This window comes from Canis aureus, chromosome 2, assembly GCF_053574225.1.
Source record: "Canis aureus isolate CA01 chromosome 2, VMU_Caureus_v.1.0, whole genome shotgun sequence".
Taxonomy (NCBI): Eukaryota; Metazoa; Chordata; class Mammalia; order Carnivora; family Canidae; genus Canis; species Canis aureus.
Window position 1 is genome coordinate 24,243,964 of NC_135612.1, and position 22,078 is coordinate 24,266,041.

General features: G+C 38.1%; 1 long non-coding RNA gene across 2 annotated transcripts; it reads right to left on the minus strand.

Annotated features, from left to right (window-relative positions):
• Window positions 1-4,880: 4,880 nt before the first annotated feature.
• LOC144294268 (uncharacterized) lies at window positions 4,881-21,104 on the minus strand. Of its 2 annotated transcripts, XR_013361704.1 has the most exons (9): window positions 20,731-21,104; window positions 20,173-20,242; window positions 18,427-18,536; window positions 14,900-14,991; window positions 13,039-13,099; window positions 12,776-12,882; window positions 11,004-11,092; window positions 9,096-9,208; window positions 4,881-5,707 (listed from the first exon to the last, which is right to left on the minus strand). It is a non-coding gene; the product is annotated as an uncharacterized LOC144294268 (long non-coding RNA). The 2 variants fall into 2 exon arrangements; XR_013361702.1 differs by lacking the exon at window positions 13,039-13,099 and having other exon boundaries at window positions 20,731-21,095.
• Between the last annotated feature and the right edge of the window lie 974 nt (window positions 21,105-22,078).

The following is a 22,078-nucleotide window of genomic DNA, read 5'->3' on the forward strand; positions in this document are numbered from 1 at the left end:
TCTGCAGGCGTCCTTAGGTCTAAAGTGAGTCTCTTGGGAACACCTGAGTGACTCAGTCAATTAAGTGTCTCTTGATTTCAGCTCACTGGCTCGGAGTCAGAGGATCAAGCCTTATGTCTGGCTCCATGCTGAGCACAGAGTCTGCTTAAGATTCTCTCCCCCCTCCACTTCCCCGCTTTCTCTCCCTCTCTAAAAATAAATAACAAAAAATGAGTCTCTTGTAGGCAGCATATCGATGGGTCTCATTAATCTGTTCTGACACCTTATGTCCTTTGTTTAGAGCGTTTAGTCCATTTACATCCAGAGTAATTATTGATAGTGCCATTTTATTACTTATTTTGTCATTGTTTCTAGAGATTTTCTCCATCACTTTTGGTCTTCCCTTTGTACTCAGAGCCCCTTTTTAGTATTTTGTGCATGGCTGCTTTAGTGGGCATGAACCCCTTTAGTTTTTGTCTGGAAAAATCTTTCTCTCTCCTTCTATTCTGAATGATAACCTTGCTGTATAAACTATTCTTGGCTGCAACTTTCTCCATTCAGCATGTTGCATATATCATACCACTCTCTTGTGGCTTGCTAAATTTCTTTGAGAAATCTGCAGCTGGCCTTATGGGTCTTCCCTTGTAAGTTAAGGATTTTTGTTCCTGCTTTTATGATTTTTATCACTATATTTTCACTATAATTAGTTTAATGATGTCTTGGCTTTGGTCTGCTTTTTTATTTTGATGGGAGTTCTCTGTGCCTTCTGGATCTGGTTGTCTGTTTTCCTTCACCAGATTAGAAAGTTTTCAGCTATTATTTCCTCAAATTTTCTGCCCCCTTTTCTACCTCTTCTGGGGCTCTTATCATATGAATGTCACTACTTTTGATGGAGTCACTGAGTTCCCTAAGTTTATTCTCACATTGCTTAATTTTCTCTCTTTTGTTCAGCCTTGTCATTTTCCATCATTTAGTTTTCTGTATCTTAATCATTCCCCTTTTCCAGCTTTGTGTTCATTGCATCAGGTCTCTTTTCAGTCTCAGTTGTGTTTTTCATTTCCGATTCATTTTTAACTCTTTTATCTTTGTAGTAAGGGTCTCCCTGCAGTCTTCTATTCTCTTCTCAAGCTCAGCAAGTGTCCTTATGATGGTTGCTTTAAATTCTCCATCAGGCATGTTTTTTACATCTGCTTTACTTAGATCTCTGGCTGTAACCTTATCTGGTTCTTTAATTTGGGATGGATTTCTTCATCTTGGCACTTTGTCTAAGTCTCTGTCTTCTTTGTGTTAGAAAAACCCATTGTGTTCCCTGCTCTTGAAAGTAATAGCTTTATGAAGAAGTCATGTTGTGTCTAGGGCCTGGTGCTTCAGGGAGTGTCTTTGGTATGTGCTGTGTGCACTCTGCTGTTGTTTTGGCTGTTCTATTCTTCCGGTCAGTCAGTCATGGCTCTCTTTGCCTGAAGTGGGGAGTGTTTTGGTTTTGACCAGAATGTGGCAAGTTTTAACTAGGTGTACTTTGGTTGGCTTGTTAAATGAGCCCTGATAGGACTTCCACTAGAACTGAAGTCCTGCAGAACTCTCCAGTCAGGAGAGGTGGTGTGGGCAGGCATTTGTGCTGGCCTTTTGGGCGAGGATCTCATAGTGCTGGGACTGGGGCAAGATTGACCGAGAAAGGCAATCCCACCACAGTGCAGGTGTGTGGAGCAAACAGGTTAGGTAGCCAGTGTCAGCGCTGTGCTTTCTGTTTATGCTGAGGGGTGGAAAAGGACAATGCTGCCAGCCAGCTCTTTTGTCTCCATAGAGGCATCTCCTCAAATACTCCCTCTCAGGGAATTCCTCCAAGAGGAGTGACTAATCTCCAGTCTCCCCTCTGTGTGCCCCCAGTGTTCCTCAAGTGGCTGTTTCAAAGCTATCTACCCCCTGAGTTGTTTGTAGGCTCTCTCTCTAGGAATAGTGCAGTGCCCTCTGGGCTCAATTCCAGCCAAACCCTCTGGCCTTTCTTTAAAATTGCAGTCTTCAAGGCTTCCTCATTGTAAGAGCTCACATAAAAATCAGCCCCTCTCATTTTCCCAGACAGGGGCTTTTGGGAGGTGTTCTCCTTGTGTATTCCCTTGTGTGCTTCTCTCTTTCACTCTTCTCCATCTCCAGCCACCCACAATCTGGTTCTCCCCTAAACCATGTCTCTGTACCTCTTACCTTCTTCAATGTAGCCCCTTTTTTCCATCTGGTTGTGCAGTTTCTTCTTTCAGTCCTCAGGATGGTTTCTGGGGTATTTAGAATGATTTGATAGTAATCAAGTTGTGTTCTAGGGAACAGATGAGTCCTTCTGCTATGCCACCATCTCAGTACTCAGGATTAATTTTTAAAATTTGGAGGGCAGTATTTTCTCAGAGGGAAAAAATCTCATGAGTGTGCAAAGAGCTTTCAAATTAGTCTTGTTACTTAAGAGTAACAAGAGATAGCAAAGGAACTGAAATAAGTGAAGGCTAGTCTTTCCATCATCATATGATCGCCTCCATCTACCCAAAGTGTAGGATTCTGCATGATAGAAATTTTAAGGTCCTTAAATTTTTACTCTTCAGTGATTTCTAGCATCCATAGAAAAAGTTAAAACACAATTTCATCTTTCTTTTTAGGGTGTCCCCATCTTCCTCTCATATTTTAGCTCAGGTTCTCTAGAAAGCAGAGTCTATAACAGAAACTTCAGTGTAGGTAGATACTTCAGGAAGTCATCCAGGGAATAGGAATGAGGGCAGAAGAACTGAAACAGGAGAGGAGAGACAGTCAATTCAAGGGTGTATTCTCAAAGAAGTGTTCCCAAAACCACATTAATGGTCCATTTTTACTCCTTTCTCTTATCGATGTGGAACAAAGGAATCTGAAAAATGCATCTGGGTATAAGGGCTTGGATACTGCACGCTATTAGGGGTGGCTGAACTTTTTTAAAGATTAGAACTAATTATGGATAGAAATCACCTGCTGCACCTAAATATTCATTTCTCTCACCCTTTGTGGGGGGTGGGGACTGGAGAAGGGGAGAGAGAGATATGGCTTGGAAGAGGCAGAGGGATGAAGAGAGAGATTCTTAAGCAGGCTCCATACCCAGAACAGAGCCTGAATCAGGGCTTGATCTGAGACTATGACCAGAGCCAAAATCAAGAGTCAGATGCTTATATGACTGAGCCACCTAGGCGTCCCCCTTTTGTTCTTTTGTTAAAATGGCATTATGACTTATGGCACTAACAGAACTAATTTTTTTTTTTTTTTTAGAAGAGGTCAAAAGATTTTCCATAAAGGTAATTTTTGGATAAGAATTGCTTTCATCTTTTTTATTTAGTCCTATCTTTTTCCAATTAATTTTGGCAATTTATATTTCCCCAAAACTGTATACATATTTACCCTCTCCCTCATTTGCTTATTTTGTGGTCCTTATTAGTGTTACTGTTTTCTATTTTATTTAATCCTATATATTTATTAATCTATGAATTTTCCTCTGAGTACTCCCTTAGCCAGATTCCATATAGCTTCATTATGGTTGATTTATAAATATTCTACCTTGAGGTGGTGTTTCTACTTTGAACCAATAAATACTAAGTAAACTGACCTTAAAAATATAATAATTTAGAAATTTAAAAATAATCTATTGCTGTAAATGTCTAATGTTAATTAAACTAGTTTGCTAGGGAATATAGCCCATAAAATGTCTCTTTTCAGGAATTTTTGCTGGTGTGCTAAATAATGGGCACTGGTAAAGAAGTTGCATTTCTGTTATAAGGTCTATATTTGAATATATTTAAGTAAATCTTATTTAATTCGGTGCATTTACATCATATTTTACTTCTTTGTCAAACATTACAGGCATTTTAAAATCTACTTTTTTGCTTTATATAGTCTAATAAAATTTTAATAGATGACTCATACCACTTAAATCTTTGCATAAATTATAGCTTAACAATATAAAAAAGAATACCATTTCCTATTTTGTGCTTTGTGTTTTTAATTCGTTACCTGATGTCATTATTGTAACCAGTGCTTTCTTATAACTTGAATGTATAGTTGACCCTTGAAAATGCAGGCATTTTGGGCACCAACATTCCCCCTCACATCAAAAAAATCAACGTATGACTTTTCATTCCCCCAAAGCTTAACTACTAATGGCCTACTGCTGATCAGAAGCCATACTGATAAACAGTTACCAAATTTTTATATGCATTATATAGTATATTTTTAAAGTAAGCTACAGAAAGTTATAAAAACTATAAGAGAAAATATATTTACAGTACTGTATTTATCAAAACAAAAAATCCATGTGTAAGTGGACTCCTGCAGTATGCTTTTCAAACCCACATTCTATGCTTTTGTAACTGCTTTAATACTTACTTAATCCTTTTGTGTTTCTTTATTTTCAGTTTGTCATTTGGATTTTGTTTTCCAGTCTAATCTCCCATTTACATTCATTATAATGAAAATATTTAGTCTTACTTCTGCTTGTTAAATAACTTCTCTTTTTAAGTGCTGTCTTTATTTTCTAATTTCTGCCCTATGTACTCATTTGTGTTGTCTTATCTTTTTGTTGTTTTAGACTATAGGCATTCTATTTGAAATTCTAGTCCTGTTTCTCTTTTTACATTTAAAAATCACTTAATTTCTATCTTGAGTGGGATGCATTGATCAGAAAGAAATCTTTTGTGTATTAAACATGGATAAGCACCAGAGTTTACCAAAGGCAACTGAAGGAGTTAAATTATGAAATGAAGAATTATGCCTATCAGCTGGACATTAGAGAAAAGAGACTAGGAACAGAGAAAAGATGACCCTATGGCATGACTTGCAGTCTCTTACCCTCCAATAAAGGCGTATTAGTTTCCTATTGCTGTTGTAACAAATGACCAGAAACAGACTAGATTAATACAACCCCAGTTTTATAATTTCAGTTACTGTAGGTCAGAAGTCCAATAGGCTTAGGTCTCTGCTTAGGTCTCCCAAGACTGAGATCAAGATATTGGCAGCTTGTGTTCCTTTCTGGGGTTTTGTTTTGTTTTTGTTTTTGGTGTCTGATCTTATTTATTTTGTCACTCTTAGAAAATCTCATTTTTGACTGGACTCAGACTTAGAGGTAGAAGCTCTCAGAAAGGACAGCCTCTATCTCTTGGCAATCTGTTCCTGGCGTTCTTCCTGGGGTTTTTGGGAAAGAATCTTCTTCCTTGTTTATTCAGACAATTGATAGAATCCAGTTCCTTATAGTTGTAGGAACGAGGTTCTATTTCCCTGCTGGTTATCAGCTGAGGGCTGTTGCAAGATGCCACCTCCATTCTGTGGCTCATAGTCCCCTTCCTCCATCTTCAAAGTCAGTAATAGTGGGTCGAATCCTTATGCTGCATCTCTCTGACTCCAGCTGGGCAAGGGGTCTCCTCTTTTTTTGTTTGGTTTGCAATATTACAAATAACACATAAGCCATCTGAATCCAGTCTTGGTCTGATTTAGTCAACTTTTCATGGAGTTGCCAATTTTTTCTAAAACATCACTTAACACAACCAGCCAGTTTCCTTCCTTCCAAGAGTTTCTCTTTTTATAGGCTGGTATGATTAGATTTGGCTCAGAGGAATCAGCTTTCCTTTTCAAGATCCCCAAGCTTCATCACATCTGGGTAGTCTTTTGGCTATGTAATGACATTTTTACAGGTTCCAGAGATTAGAGAGAGGACGTTTTTGAGGGGTGCTTGTTCATCCTACAATAGAAGGGTAGGCAAGATCCTATTAGAAATCAGACTAGGCAGCATTAGGAGTTCTGTTCAAAGCTTCATTGTATTGACCTGACAGTAGGGTCCTACCTTGTGCAAATGAATTATAAGAAAAACCATATGCAAATGAAACCAACAGTAATTAGGTGTGGGGCTGCATGTGGCCGGGGGAGTCTAGGAGGAGATTAGAAAGGATTTCTGATGGAGATCAAGAATGGTGTCAATGGAGGGGAAGAATGTGACACCTGCAGAGAGATCTTCTGGGCATTGCAGACTTAGTGCTGTTCTTTGTGATCCAGGCTGGAGTAGATGTTACCTAATAAATCATGTAGTTTTACATCCAAGTTGCTTCATCTAGTGAGTGTGGCATTGCTGTTTTAAAAATCAAGACAAAACAAAGCTCTCGTTTATTAAGAAATGTTCCCTGAGCAAAGCAAGCGATCAGTCTTCTGGTGCTTTATGTAAAGGGTTTAAAGCAATCTAATCAGTCTAGACCTTCAATTCTATTCCCTTCTCTTAACATCAGTCTGGAGGGTTGGGCCAATCGAGGGGAAGTAGCAGGGAGACAACACTATTTCTCAATGTTTGGAGTCAAGGTTGAAACATTATATGAAGGGTCACATAAAACCACCACCACCCCCATCTAAAGTAGAGACAATGAGTTTCCAATGTATTTTATTTTTCTCATTTCATCTACCTAGCTTCTCCATATTTTCTGTTACATCTAAATTTTGCATCTAAATTATTCTTAGAACATGGTTTTCATTTTATCTACTGAGTTTTATATTCGATTTTACAAAATAGATTTATATTTATTTGTGTAACTATCAGTAATTCTATCAGTAATTCTACTGAGAGACCTTTTATAAAACTATTTTACTATTCTTTAGTTCTTAATTGGATAGACATGATATTATATCAATATATTTTATCTGTATGTGCTCCAAGTAAAAAAGATAGAAACCTTTCTTTTTCTGAAATATTTATTTTCTAAAAATCATTTTGCAGTGTTAATCTTCAATCAGCCTCTTTATAAGATGGCTTTTTCTTTCTCAGCACATTCTGGATTCATCCTTTTCTCTCCATCCAAATTTTTTTCTTCCACTTTAGACTGAAATATTTAGGCTTTGGTTTCTATATTAACCTTCAAACTGATTTCCTACCTAATCAGTCCTCAGGCAGGTGCTAATCCACTTCCCTGAAACATGTTGACCTTGTTGGTTGGTTACTTGTGTCCTTACTAACACTGCCTAATGTAGGTTACTCCTTTTTGGATGGTCTTTGCCATTTCTTTCCCTTAATCAAATCGTTACATTTTTTTTCAGTGCCAAATGCAGATTAGATCTTCTCTACCTGATGACACCTGGCAACTGTCTTTTCCTTGTCTTGATTCATATAATATCTATCATCCACTTGAAGGACATTAACTCAAATTATATGTACTTTATGCTTTTCTCTCATTGTTTCTGAGATTCTAATTTCCTCTATTATATTTTAGGTTTGGTTAGGTCAGTTATTGTTTCTTCTTTTATGGTCTCCCCCGCACCTGGCATGCTGCTATGCTCACAGTAAGAGTTTAAGAGATTTGCTGTTCACTGAATCACTAAGTTTGTGCTAGATGACTCAGCTCAATCATTTAATGTAACTTAAATACAAAAGTTAAAAATGTATGCATGGTTTTAAAATAAAATTATAAAAAAAAGAAAGTGAAAACTAAAATTCTCCTTAGCCTCCCTTTTTCCAATTTAAACTCCTGGTGGTTTCTTATGTATACTTAAAAGAAATGTTTTGACTTATTAGCATCATACTGACTAGAACTTGTATTCACCTATATGTAGGGAAAATTTATAGGAATTCTATGTGGGAATATGTAAGAAATTTCTAAGAATCAAAATATGTAGAAAAATATATAAGAAGCTGTATATACTGTTCTATTTTTTTCCTCACATTTCTAGGTTTGATGATCTTTATAAGCATTTTTGGCTATATCTTATCACTTTTTAATGACTACATAGTGCTTGCCATATTTATAAAAAATACTATCTCCCATTTGTGGATATTGACACTATTTTGAGTTATTTGTAATAACAAATAGGAAGTATACATTTCAAGGAAAAAATCTGTCTTGACACCCTACTGCTCTGGAACAAATGTATCTTCATCCCCATATCAGATCTCTCAAGTAAACCTCCCTTCTCCAAAACGATGACTTCATATTTACAATGAAGAGAGTGCATGAGAAAGAATGTGAGAGACTTTTAATTTAATACCCAATTATGATAATAAGTGGGGATGGACAGGGAACACCTGATAGGATCAGTAGATCATAGACCCCAGTAGGGTTATTGAAGGGAGTGAGTGGGAAAACAGGAGTTGCTGGTCTGAAGGTAGGATGCATGAAACTACATTATAAAGGAGATGCAGTTCTAATGATGACCAGATCTAGAACTTGGTTATGAGAGCCGAAAAGAAAGGCGAGACAAGGTGGAAGGCAAGGTCACTAGGGAGAGATTAAGAAACTGATAAGCCAGGGCAGTGCAAGGTTCATCTACAGGAACCTTGATATTTTAACAAATTATGGCCAGAGTAAGGTTAGAAATTGTGTTCACATGCTGGGAGGGACAGACTTTAGGTGCTGTGGAGGGCTGCAACAAATAGGGGATGGTAGTAGAGTCTGATGTCATCTTCCTCATTCAACAGTTGAACGTTTATTTCTTGAGGAATTCTTCTAAACCAGAGAATAGTCAAGAAAAAGTGTCATGATTTACACAGTTTAAGGTCGTGCAAAAGCTAAGTTCTAGAGCCAGACAGCCTGGCCTCAAATGTTGGCTGCTATTTACTAGCTGGGTGACCTGAAGGAAAATGTCTTATCCCAACTGTAAACTGGAGATAAAGGTAGCTCCCTCCCAAGGTTGTTGCAAGTCTTATTTGAGATAATATATGTAAAGCACATAGACCAGCACCCGGTGCAGACTAAGTGCCATGTAAGTGTTTGCCATTAATAATGTCACTGTCTTCCCTTGGGTATCACAGAGTATGCCAAGGAAATAGTCATCACATGCACTGTAAGTTGGTTAGAGAGGAAGTTGGTGGAGAGCAATTTGTCAATGTCTTTATGCAGCAATCCTTTCTTGGTACTTATCCCTTAGCTATACCTGCCCATTTATAAAATGACATGTATACCAAGATAGTCATGCTATATAATTGATAATAGTAAAGAGTTTGGAGAAACGTATATCCATAGAATATATCCTACGCAGTTCTTGAAAAGAATGCATTAGCTTCCTAATGTTGATAGAGAATTCTCCAGGATAGATTTATGGTTAGGTTAAAACAAACAAACAAAAAACCATCAAATGCAGGACAGTATACGTACTTGGCTGGCATTTGATATGTGCATATATATTTCGCTGTATGCCCAAGTCCACGGCAGCTTGTATGAGAGTCTGAGGAAAACTACCATTAGTCCTTCCTGGCGGGCAGGATGCACTGCATGAATCACAGGAGAATAAACCAAAATGTGAAACTGAACAAGCCAGGGTTCTAACAAGGCTAAGGAGCTGACACCTATCTCAACTCAGGGCTTTTGAATTGGAAACTGGATCCGCATATACATTTAAAGTATTCAGAATGACTCAGGAAAAGGATCAGTATCTATATATACTTGCTAAAAATAAAATAAAATAAAAACAACTCTCAAAGTTCTCGGTCACATCACAGCAGCACGAAAGCAATCGATCTATTTATTCTTGTTCCAGCTGCTTTCTAGTAGCACTGCAACTCAGATGCTCTGTTTATTTAAACCTAAATTTAGCATGAGGTGCCTGGGCAGCTCAGGACACTGTAATAAAATGTTAGTGAGTGGCACTATGATCCATGGCTGCTGATGAGAACGTAGGACGTTATGTTTCCAGCAAGTCTTAAAGGCCATGACACACATGGAAAAGAAAATAAGAGAGAAGAAGTAATTGAGATTCTGAGAAGGGACATTGAGAATTACCTACAAATAGAAACTGACCTTTTTTTTTCTTTTTCGTATCCTTAATCCCCTCCTAACCAAACAGCACAGCGATGTGTTGGAAAAGCAGGCATGGTTTCTGTGCTACAGGCTATAGCTGGTGTGTGAACAGAGCAGTTTCTAATCCTGTACCAAATATAAAATTAACTTAAAAAATGGCTTTCTGTTTCAGTTTGTTTGCTCATAAGTTACAAAGCCTTGATAGATATTTGAGGAAAATGAAAGCAATAAGCTCAAAGTTGTTCGACTGAGAAAAATAGCTGCTTTGTGAAACAGACATTTCTGAGAAACCTCTACCCTCAACCCTCTGCGCTTGGCCCCACCTTCCCTCTGAAGTCATACTGGAGGAAGAATGTGCTGTGTTGAGCAACGCTGTACCACACATGGGCCAGCAACCAAGGGAAGGCTATTTCCATGCTAGATGGATTCCAAAGAACTACATTTTGCTTGAGGCTAATCCTGGAGTCTGCTCTTGCCCAGAGAGGGCCTTTGTGGTCTTGAAAGCCCAAAGACCCATCAGAATAATTCAGAGATTGAGGGCTTGGGTTCACTCTAGGGCATAACCAGGTACTAGGTTTGGCCCATTGATCTCAGGCCACCCTAACGCCATTTCAAGTCAAAGCCAAAAACTGACCTGATTTCTCTGGAGTCTTTGGGACAATCTCTGCCAGCAATAAAGGTGTGCTGAGTGTAGGACCCTGGAGGCTACTGGAGCCAGGGCTGGGAGCAGCTTCAGGGCTACCACACCCAAAGCAAGGAATGTCAGGAATCCCAGTCTTCTTTCAGAGTACTTGTGAGACCATCAGACTTCAGATTCCCTTCATGGGTATCTGATCCTCTCCCCAGTCTTACCTTCTCATCAAAATTTCTGTTAGGACCAGGGTCAAGTCTAGTCCTGCCCCAGGGGCCACTATCCTAGTCTCTTCACAAATGTTCCTAGCAGCCCCTATCTCCTGGGCTGGACCAGGTTTTCTGCATTCCTTAGGTAAGAAAGGTTGGACATTGCTGCTCTGCACAGATACTCTTACAACAATGCTGGTTTCAACTCTAACCTGGATACATTTAAAGTTCTGTAGCTCTATAGCTTGACCATGTAGGCAGTGGTTCTGGCCTGGGACTAATTTGTCGTCGTCCCCCCCCCCCCCCGCCACCCTCCCCATGCTTTCTTCAAGCTCATCACCACTAGATCCGTCCTCCTAACTCAGAGCTCCCAGAAAACCAGATGGCCAGGAAAGCACTACTTGGAATACTTTATTGGAAATGTACCTTGGCTGAGATATGTCTGGGGCTGAGCTCTAAACAGGCCCCCAGACACTCATCCATGCCATCTCAGACCCACTGGAAGCAGACGGTCACTAGAAAAGAAAAGAGAAAACAAGACTATAAGTCTACCTGGACAAATGCCACCCTAAAGGAAACACTCACCTCCTTCCAGGTCTACAATTCTAAGAGTGAATAGAAAGGCTATGCTTCTCTGTTATTCTTCTAAAAAAAGTGACAGAAGGAACTCTTCTTGTTCTTCAGGTTTTCTAATTCAGGTTCTAGAAGTTGACAGAGCATGACAAGTCCTCCCCTTCCCGTAGTCCCACTCCACTGCTTCCAAAAGGTCATCAGTGAAGGAGCAAAGCCAAAAGATGCAGAAGAAGCACTGCATTTTAAAAGACTTGTCAGATTGTGTGATTGATAGTACAGTAAACTCAGTATATTGAAACAGTAAATAAATAGGGCCCATGTGCCCTAAGTTAATATAGCTCCCAAGGGTGCCTTGGTTTCAAGGGCACAGTTTATGTCCTGCAGAATCTCACTCAATTAAATAATAAAAATAAAGTAGCAGAAAGCAGGCTCTCAATCAGGGAGTCCCTGCTGAGAGCTCAAGCTCTGCTTTGTGCTAAGGGGTGCAGATGACAGCTTTCCCATCTTCAGGGGGCCTGCAATCCAGTTGTGGAGGGAGACTCACACCCGAGAGCAGCATAGCCGAGGACTGAACAGTGTGCAATTAAGTGCTGCTACTTGGTTTTTGAGGCAAGGGAAGACTGGCTTCTCTGGAGAAGACTGAGTGAAAGAGAGGGTCAGATACTGGACCCTGCAGGGAAGAAGTGAGGACAGGTGGGGAGAGAGAAACAGAATGGCCCTCCTGGAAGTGGGACAAACAAGCTCTGTTCATGGACTGTGAAGAGGCCACACTGATGAGAGCAGACCATCTGCCCTGTGTTAGTAATTTCAAAAGGGCCACTACAGATTATGCAGAACACAGCCAAGAATATGTTGATCTGATGGATGGATATATATGTAAATTCAAAAGAGATAGGATTCATTTTACTTTGTCCTTCCACCACAGATCCAGGACAGTTGCCTCAGAAATTGTACTATAGTTATAAGCATCAAGCTGAGGATTGGAGACTTTGAAAGAAAGAAACATTTTCTCATTAGACCAATTACTTTATCATCTCCTTGGCCATGGTCATCTAAGTCTTTTCCTTTCCTTCCAACTCTTGAATTTTCACCTTGAGATTCCAACCCAATACCTATTCCTGTATAAAATTAGTGAAAGTACAGCATCAGGCTTATATAGTATTTGGAAAAAGAAACCGAAAGAAGAAAAGGAAAACACTTCTGTGCAATAATCTTCATGTTATATTCAAAATAGAACTTAGAAAACAACTAAAATAAAACATAGATAGGGTTAGTCTCTAAAGCTGGGTCTGCCACAAAGGCGGCACATGACTTCAGTAAGAGGGAAACAGACTTGCATAGTTGTGATAAATGAAGTGGAAAACACTTTGTGAATACATTTTGATCACAAATATTATCTTAGCATTTACTTTTCTTTAAAGTATGGGATTGTATTTTCCGGCAAAATGAGTAATTTTCCAAATTTACTCTTTTCCTTTTCATCAAAATGGTTTTTCCCTTGCAGAAAAGCCTAATACCTATAAAAAGGTTGGGCAAAATTTGAAATTAATGAATAAAGAATGTATATGACTTTGTAACAGTCCTGGGGGAGGTGAGGCCATCTGGCTGTATAATTCACAACCCACCTGAGACATGTTCCTGTAGCTGTATGCTGCTCACTGATTTTGTACTTCTTGATAAAGATCACGTGAGAAATTAGCAGCCTTCTGCTCAAAATGCGAGGTCCCCATACCTAATACAACATAATGGAAAAGTAAGTGTGAAATATTTCCCTTGTCCTTTGACAAGCTATTCTTTATCAGACTCCAATTTGAGCTGCTCTTCAGTCCGCATCTGTGAATGCGTACACCAGTGACTGTGTCCTGCTCACGGACAATGCATAACTTACCAGGATGACACACCCCAAGTGCCACCAGACAGACGAATGTGCATTCTCTCCCCCGTCACTCCTGAAATAGAGCAGATCTACATCCAGACTAGTTCCCCAAAATTCAAAAGGAAAATCCTTAAGCAAAAACACTTTCATTAGAGGTCTAAAAAGTTTATGAAAGCACGCGGAGCGTACCCCCATCATACAGACCCACGAATCACATTAGGGAAGACAGTCAACCAGAACCTCCTTAGGTTTTCACAGGGACACACAGGAGACCCTCACTTACGTGGCTAGGAGAACAAGAGAGGAGTTAACAGCTCCAGTCTTGGCTCCCACACTCACTGCCCACGTCAGGCAAGTTTCTTAACTGGGCTGAGTCTGAGTCCACATTTGTAAAATAGGACCATGATTCCACATTTCCAGGTTTGTTTTGACAATCACAGGTAATATATTTGAAGGAAACAGCACTCAAAGTCTCAAAATCATACCTATCGTTATTCACTGCTGGTAATGGTTATATTATTTCCACTTTTATCATTGACGCAACATAGAAAAATTAGAAGCTCAGAGACATATTTTGCTACATTTTCAAAGCCTGCCATCCTACTACAGGCTCTGGAACCAGGAATATCCTGTCTTGCCACAGTAACATCTTTTTTGCAGTCAGTACTAGACTCTTTTCTGGTACAGAGCAGATTTTTCTTTTTATGGAAGTGAATGCAATATTACAAAGACGCTTTTAATCAGAAACAGGCCACCTAAGCAAGAAACATCTCCTCAACAGGAAGTAAAATGTTAACGGTTCCATCATTTTGCCACAAGGCGGGCAACATGCTGGGAAATGCTTTTGCCCACTTTTCACTCCTTGTCTAATCAATTTTTATTCTTTTCCTAGTCACATGTAATGAGGTTGGAAATGGCTAAATAAAGTGAAAGATGTTTTGAATTGCATTACTAAGTGGTAGCTGCATTATTTCATAAATGAATAGTGCTACCCACATTCATATAATTTATGAATCAAAGTGTCATTTGGGGGAAAACATCAGTGTCAGATTTTGCATTTAAACGCCTGCATTAGCTGTCAGCTGTGCAAAGTCCCATAAAGACAAACAGCTCTGCAGTAGGCACACAGATGAGGGTATTCATGGCCCACATTTGCAAGGAGACGTGATACTGTAATCATGAAGAAGTGTTCGGTAGTCAATTCCTTTGGAGCTTATCTAAAAGTTCCTAACTTCCTTTCTCAAAACAGCCACATCTACATGATCCATACTAAGTAGCAGAGTCTTTTGAGACTTTAGAATTTCCTTTTCTTTTAATTCTATCTCTGTCTGAAAATAATCTTATTTTTTATTATTGACTTTAAGGCCAATCAAAAAACAAAATTTAATCAACTGTATAGACAGTGGCATAGAATAAGCGGTATTTACATGGCAAGCTTTATTTTTTTATTTTTTTTAATTTTTATTTATTTATGATAGTCACACACAGAGAGAGGCAGAGACACAGGCAGAGGGAGAAGCAGGCTCCATGCACCGGGAGCCCGATGTGGGATTCGATCCCGGGTCTCCAGGATCGCGCCCTGGGCCAAAGGCAGGCGCCAAACCACTGCACCACCCAGGGATCCCACAAGGCAAGTTTTAAATCAATATTTCTGTTCTACCGAAACCTTCCTAATTAATGGATATTTATGAAGTATTGCCTTCCAAGTTAATAGATACTTATTAAGTATTACTCTATGTGTTGGGGGGTGGTATGTACATGCGTGTGCATGCACCTAACAGCCTAAAGGGGTGGGGGGAAGTAAAGGAGGAAGGGGAGAGAGGAGGATGGGAGAAGCTTCATGCCATCAAATCTTAGATCTTTAAATACATACCTTACTTCTCATTCATTTATTCAACCAGAGTTCATTCAGCTTCCGTGTGCTGCTGGGCTAGTTGCCAATAGTGAACACATATGGTCCTTGCCCTCAAGGATCAAGTCAAGAGAGGAGAAAATTAAGGGCTACAGATAAATAAAAAACGTACTCTAGGGTCATTCACAGGATCAATGTTTTAATAGACCTGGAGCCAAGGTTTCAGTGGCAGACAAGGGGCGAGCCCCCTAACTCAGCTGGTGGAAGGATAGGCTCTGCAGGAAATGGAGCATTGATGCTGTTGCTTAGAGGAGAACTATGTGATATCCAAGGAAAGATGAGAGAACAAAGGAATTTTAAGAAGAGGCAACAATACAGGCTGAGGAGGGCTCTGAGGTGTAAGACCACATGAAACTTTTAAAAATTGCAAATGCCTTATGTGGAATATAAAAATGTGACAAGAGACAAACTATGAAAATAGGGAAAGGACCTATTCAAACGAAGAACAGCAACAACATAGAACATTCTAGATGAAGAGACCTAGAAATAGTAGGGATAATGGTAAGTAAGAGTGCTTGCCCACATTTAAGGGAGCAGCACTACTTGGTCCAGACCAATTGTTGCTATACTTGAATATAGTCCCAGGATTGCCTCATTTCTTGATTTATAAAGAAAAGCAAGGAATCCACATCTTTATGTACATTCTACCCATTTTTAAATGTTGGCAACTGATTTTAAAACATATATATATATTTAAATTCAGACCTAACAGAAGATAACCGTGAACCAGACCCGGTCCACTGTTTTCTAATCGGTGTCCTCTAATCTCATCCAACACTGCGCACCCAGGAGAATGCTAGCACCTTACCGACAGAATAAAACTAAGAGTATTTATTAGTCCTGTGGAACATGATTTCAGGCAGAAGATATAGAAGATTAAATTCATGAACCTCTGTACCGGACTGAAATATTTGTACAGTGAAATATATTTCGGGTGTAGAGAAATGCCAGCGACTAAGTCCAGAAATATTTGGGAGAGAAATCACAAGATTAACCAAATTAAGATTATTTTTTCAAGACATGACTTGCTTACATTATTTCATTTTTAGGATTATAAATTTATATGCTCTTTATAATGGTCAATTAAATGCACTATTTGATGCCAAAGAAATGTAATGTTACTTTATTAATTTTTACTGTCTGTCGAGAGGTTATTTTTCTTTCAGATGTTTTGATTTGCTGGAGAAGTCCGAGCCACTGCCATGTCCATATGGGCAGAGTGATCCCTCTGACTATCTACCTATAAGCAACAAGTGGCTAGAGGCAACTCCTCAATTGCAGCTTCAAGTTCTCAGAAACCTGATCCTGACCACACTTGGTTGAATTTTCCCAACAAATAATTTGGTAACAGATCACTTTACTTTTTAAATGAAATGTATGCATTTAAAATTCATAGCAGCAGACATGCCTTATTGGACAACTATTACTGTTCTCCAAAGACAATAGCAAAGTTGATCAAAAGCACTCTTGTATACAGAAAAAGATTTGAAGATACGTAATTAGGCAAAATGGTGCATTAATTTCCTCAGAATAGTAAAAACACAGGTGAGATTTAATCTTACTGTTTTTGATTGGCATCTTATACTTTTAGGAATTTATGTAAGTGAGGAACATATACAATATTACAGACTATGCATTATTTATATTCTGAAAAATTAGATGATTATTTTGAAACCTTTTTCCTTTTATTGGTTTAATGTATCAAAATGGACAAAATGATGTTTGTTGATGACCATTCAAGGATGAAAGTAAGGAAAAAAATGCAGAAGATCTGCTCTTCTATCCTTGAAAAGAATGCAGATAAAAATGTGTGGAAGTCTAAATATGCTTTAATTTGTTATCTTCAACGTTTCCTTTCTCCTCACCTATATGGTGAGTAGCTGTAAAACTTTAAAATAAAAAATAACCTGCCATCTTTTCTAAAGGACAAGATTACGCAAAGAGTCCCAAGGGGTGACTTCAGTTCACATCAAACATAAAACAGAACAAAACCTGGGAAAGAGAAGGAAACGTGAAGGACAAATATTTCATAACATTACTATATATTAGTCTTGAACTTGACTCCAGGAACTGAGTTTATGTACTGAAATATACATTTCAGGGCACCGGAAAGTTGTACTCATGTCAAAGTTATGAAATTGCTTTGATGTTCAACAAGCATAGCAGCCGCAACAAAACATACGAGAGAATAAGTAACCAAAATAATGCCCCAGTCAGCAAATCTGAAAAATTAGGAAGACTAGAAGTCGACAAAACGTTGGTCCCTTTGGGCAGTATGGATAGTTTTTATTAATACTCAATGTTCCTTTGAGAAGGTGAATAGCTCATTAAGGCTACAACGAGGCTTGCAAAGAAATGCAAAGGTTTGGGAATAAAACTTGATTTCTTTAGAAACTGAAAATGATGTGTCTGAAGCTCCCATCAGCTAAATAGGTCCTCGGTGTGCCTAATGCTGAGATAAATAATGCTAAGTGTGTTACTACTTCGGTGTTCCTATTGCAATTAATATAATCCTCCAGGGAGAAAACAAGGTATCATGCAAAAAACCCCTGGTACATAAAACTGAACATTAAATTGAGTCAGATCTTCTCAACTGCCTAAACCACACTTTGAGAAGTATAACATTTGGGACATCAGGGTAACATCAAAAGCAGTTCTGATACTCCAGGGTATGGTACTCCAGCGCCTGGAAGAATTAAGGGAACAATTAAAACAATGGGAAAATCTGGCTCATTAAGAAAAATTCTTGCTAGAATAACAAACGTAATATGAGCATCAGTCAGCAAGTACTTTACTTTCTCTTGGGCATTCATACCACACCTATCATTTCTCTTCTCCCCCATTTGTAACATCTCCTCATATAGCATCATGCAGTTAATAGGTTCTTCACTCTGTCTTCCAACTCACTAATGGTTTTTTTTACGAATTTTAAATTAACAGGATTAGACATAGCATCACACCTAGTTACACACCATATGGTAGTTTCTCCCAAGTGCCGTTTATTATTATTACTTTATTTATTCAGATCCAGGATATAGACACAGCCATGTTCCCACACGAATCTCAAAGGTCAGATAATCCATTTCTCTCATTCTAACTGGTGAGGAAGTTAAGGCCAAGCGAGGTTCAGTGATCTTTAAAAGACCACTTATTGCTCCAAGTATTTACTACCAAATCTTAGACTAGACATTAACCATTTCCTCCGCAGACATTTCATTTGCTCTCTGAAGAGAGTCACACTATATCCAAGCAAAATCAGAGGAAAATGTATTCGGCAAAGTAAATTTTTGCAAAATCCCTTTTTTGATGAGTCAAAAACAATGACACCCATGAGCTTATAACTTGAAGGACTTGTATTTTACGTTATAGTTTGCATATTCTATGCTTTTAGGGCGTGGCAAGTTATACAAATGAGAGAAATAGTTTTTCAGATGATAGGAAGAAAGTGATGAACCGTTTTTAACTGTGTTCTTTTTGAAATTACTTACTTATTTATAACTTTTGGAATTAATCTCTGAGTTCCAGATCAATTTCAACCGGAGTCCACCAATCTGTGGTACTTTAAATCCCATAGGATGGCCTGATTAATCCTTTCTCCCTGCATAAATGAGATACTTTTATTCCATCTTGGAGAGAGAAAAATAGGAGTTAGATATTCATCTCTTACTATGTACAAAAAAATTCCAAATTTTTAAAGATTAGCATTTAAGTCAATAGAGTGTAAGAAGTTTATGCTTGGATGCACTCCCTTCTGCTTTCAACACATGGGAATAAAACGTAGAAAGGAAAAATGAAAATGGCATAACAAGACCAAAGGTGAAATAAAACCTCTCTTGAATCAGAAGCAGAAAGAACTCAAGACCCTGTGTAGGTCCCAAACCCATTGGTCATCTGAGCTCTGAGTCTGGAAGCAGCAGCAGGGGCCAAGAGCTAAGCTCCTGTAAGCAGGAAGCCAAAACCAGTACAGGTGAGTCAGGGGCCGCTGCTTAAAGCTAGAGACAGGAAGGGAGTTCCCCTCTAAAGAAACACACTTAAAAACAAAAACAAAAATAGCTCTCAACATTTCTTAGGGCTACTGTTTCTATGGAGCCGCAGATTTAGGAAGGCAACAAATATACAGTTAGATCTGTAGGATTAGTCAGAGATCTGTAGGATTAGTAGGCAGATTTTTCATGTCCTCTAGTATCACTGCAGAAAAGAAGCTTTAAAACCTAATTTTAAGATCGGTTTCTGGACTTTGAGACTGAGTAGAAGAAATCTAAAAACTACAAGCCAGAGACAGAAACTTGAGAACAGAGAACGTCTCAAAATATCTGAAATAATTGTCATACAGACCTTGGTTTTAACCCACAATGCAAGCAAATTGGATAGGAAAGAGTAAACATGTATGAAAACACACACACACACACACACACTAAAAATGTGCTCCTGGGTAGCTCACTCATGGGATAACAAGGAAGCTTTGACAGACATGATGAAACACTTAGAAGCAAATGGCAACTAAACATACGGTAGAGCACAATTTATACAATGGAGACATTGGTGTTCTAATAAATTTAAATTCATTTATCTGAAAAGTATTTTAAAACTTTTTTTTAAAGCAAAGACAAATGAGTTAAGCATTGAACTGAAGAAACTAGGAAAAGTAAAACAGAGTAAATCTGAAGAAAGTTGAAGCAAGAAAATAACAAAGCTAGAAGCAGATATAAGTAGAAAACAAAGCAAAAAAATAACCAATGAAATAAAAACCTGATTTCCTGAAAAAAAAGCAAAAGAGAAGTAAGGCTAATCAATAAAACAAGTAAAACACAACATTATTAGAAATGAAAAAGGACATACCTACAGGTATAAAGCACATTTTAAAACCAAATCAAATTTAGGCAGCAATCTAACGTAAATATAAATGCCAAAAAAATAATAAAGGATTATTTAGGAGTAAAATTGTATATAAAATAACACATCATGATCTAATTCCACTTATCCTGGGGATATAGGAAGAGTTCAGTAATAGAAAACTATTAAGTATTATACTAATAAGCTTCTATTAGGGAAAACCACCTGATCATAATAATAAATGTGGGGAGGGGAAGCATTTCATAAAATTCAATACTTTGATTTGAAAAAAAAAAAAAAACACACTTAGAAAACACATGTAGATGATTCCTCTTTCGGATTGTAAGCTTACCAATGCAATATATTGGAAATGAAGAAACAAAATTCTATGTATTGCCTACCTATGTATTGTGGGATTTTCAGGAGGAGAAGGTACAGGATATGAAGTCAGCATCAAAATTATTAAGGTTCCTACACAACAATAATCAATTAGAAGAAATGATAGAAACAAATTTTGCCCATTATAGAAAACAAGAGTAACGAAAAAACCACAATGAAGCCAGGAATAAACCTAAGAAAAAAACAGAAAGACTTGGAGGAATAATAGTTTACTGAAGGACCTAAACATGGACTTGAATAAATGGATATATATTGATGAATGTAAAGGCCTAATATTGCAAAGGTGTCAATTCTCCCTTTGGTTTTAAAATTCTAACACACAAGTGTACAAAGGATCATATGAACTCATTTTTTAAAAAGTAAACTTGGCTTCCAAGTCTGTATTAGCCAGATTTCATTGGAATGTCTTATATTTACTTCCTGAGTCCCTATCGGACTTTTTGGCTTCTACTGGTTCCTATTTATGACTGCCCATTCACAATTCTAATTCTGTAATCCCTTCACCTGGCTCGTGGGATTTCCTGACCCCCAGCCTGGTGAGTTCTGAACTCTGGTCTTACCTCCAAGCTTAGATCACTCCTTTATAGAGAACCAACGTCTGTAGCACTGCTGGGTTGTAGTTGTGTAATCCTGTTCCATAAAACAGTACATGACCACATTCACTGAATGACCCTTAACTTAAACTTGAATTTCTCTATTTTACATCCAAGAACTTTAGGAAAAAAGTATTTTTAATGCATAAATGCTTTAGTTCTACTAATGCATGTCTCATAATGGGTGTGCCACTATCCGTGATGTACTCTGGAAATAGGATTTTCAGGCCAAACTGATGACTCACTGAGACATCATTTCTAGAAATCTAGTCATTTCTGCCTAAGAGACTGGCCACTCTCAGGAAGTAATGAATAAGTTACCAAAAGGGAAGTTAAGCTTTGAATGAATTGAAGTCTTGTGAGATTCCGATGAGTCAAGCCATTTTTTTCCCCCAAAAGAAAAATAACCCTGGTCAATTTTCAAAATGCGAAATTCTGATTCTTTCATAATGAAAAAAAAAGTTCTGTTGCTTTAAGATTTATTTATTCATGACAGAGAGAATGGCAGAGGGAGAAGAAGGCTCCATGCAGGGAGCCGGATGTGGGACTCGATCCTGTGATTCCGGGATCACACCCTGAGCCGAAGGCAGATACTCAGCCGCTGAGCCACCCAGGCGTCCCCAAGACAAAGTTTTTAAAACTTCATACTAGAAGAAATCTGGATAATGATTGCAATTTTTAAAGTTCTTTAAAAAAATACATGTACACATGAAGCTATAAATTTATCTGTCAAATACTTTAAAAATTAAATAGGTCAAATAATTAGTTTGCTTAGAGCTTTACTCTGACTTATTTGCCACTACTTTATTATATGGGAAAAACAAATCAGATATTGAATAGCACTTCCTTCAAAACAACTAGTTACAAAGATCTTAAACATTATAGTCTATGTTTTAAGTCCAACAGGAATAGTAAATTAAGATTCAGTTCCATGACTGAGATATCTGGGAAGTTAAATTTTTCATTTGTCCATGATAACAACAAAAAAAAAGATGTTGGAAGGAAAGCATATTTCATGACTTTTTCTGTGAATAGATAGGAGACAGCTGGATTATGCCTAAGCAGTGTTAGTAGCTACATACATGGCCTCTGTTGCCTTTGTTCCTTTTTCTCCACACTCAGACATTCATTCCACAATGTTTGTCTATGCAGACAATCTCTTTTTTTTTTTTTCACTACCAACTTAGAACTTATCTGTTTTGGGGTCTCATTACCTCAGAAACTTCCCAATGCTTCAGCTATCTAAGAAACACAAAGGAGATTTTGTTTTTCAGTGTACAGTGCTATTCCTGTCATTATGTCAACTCCATGGGCG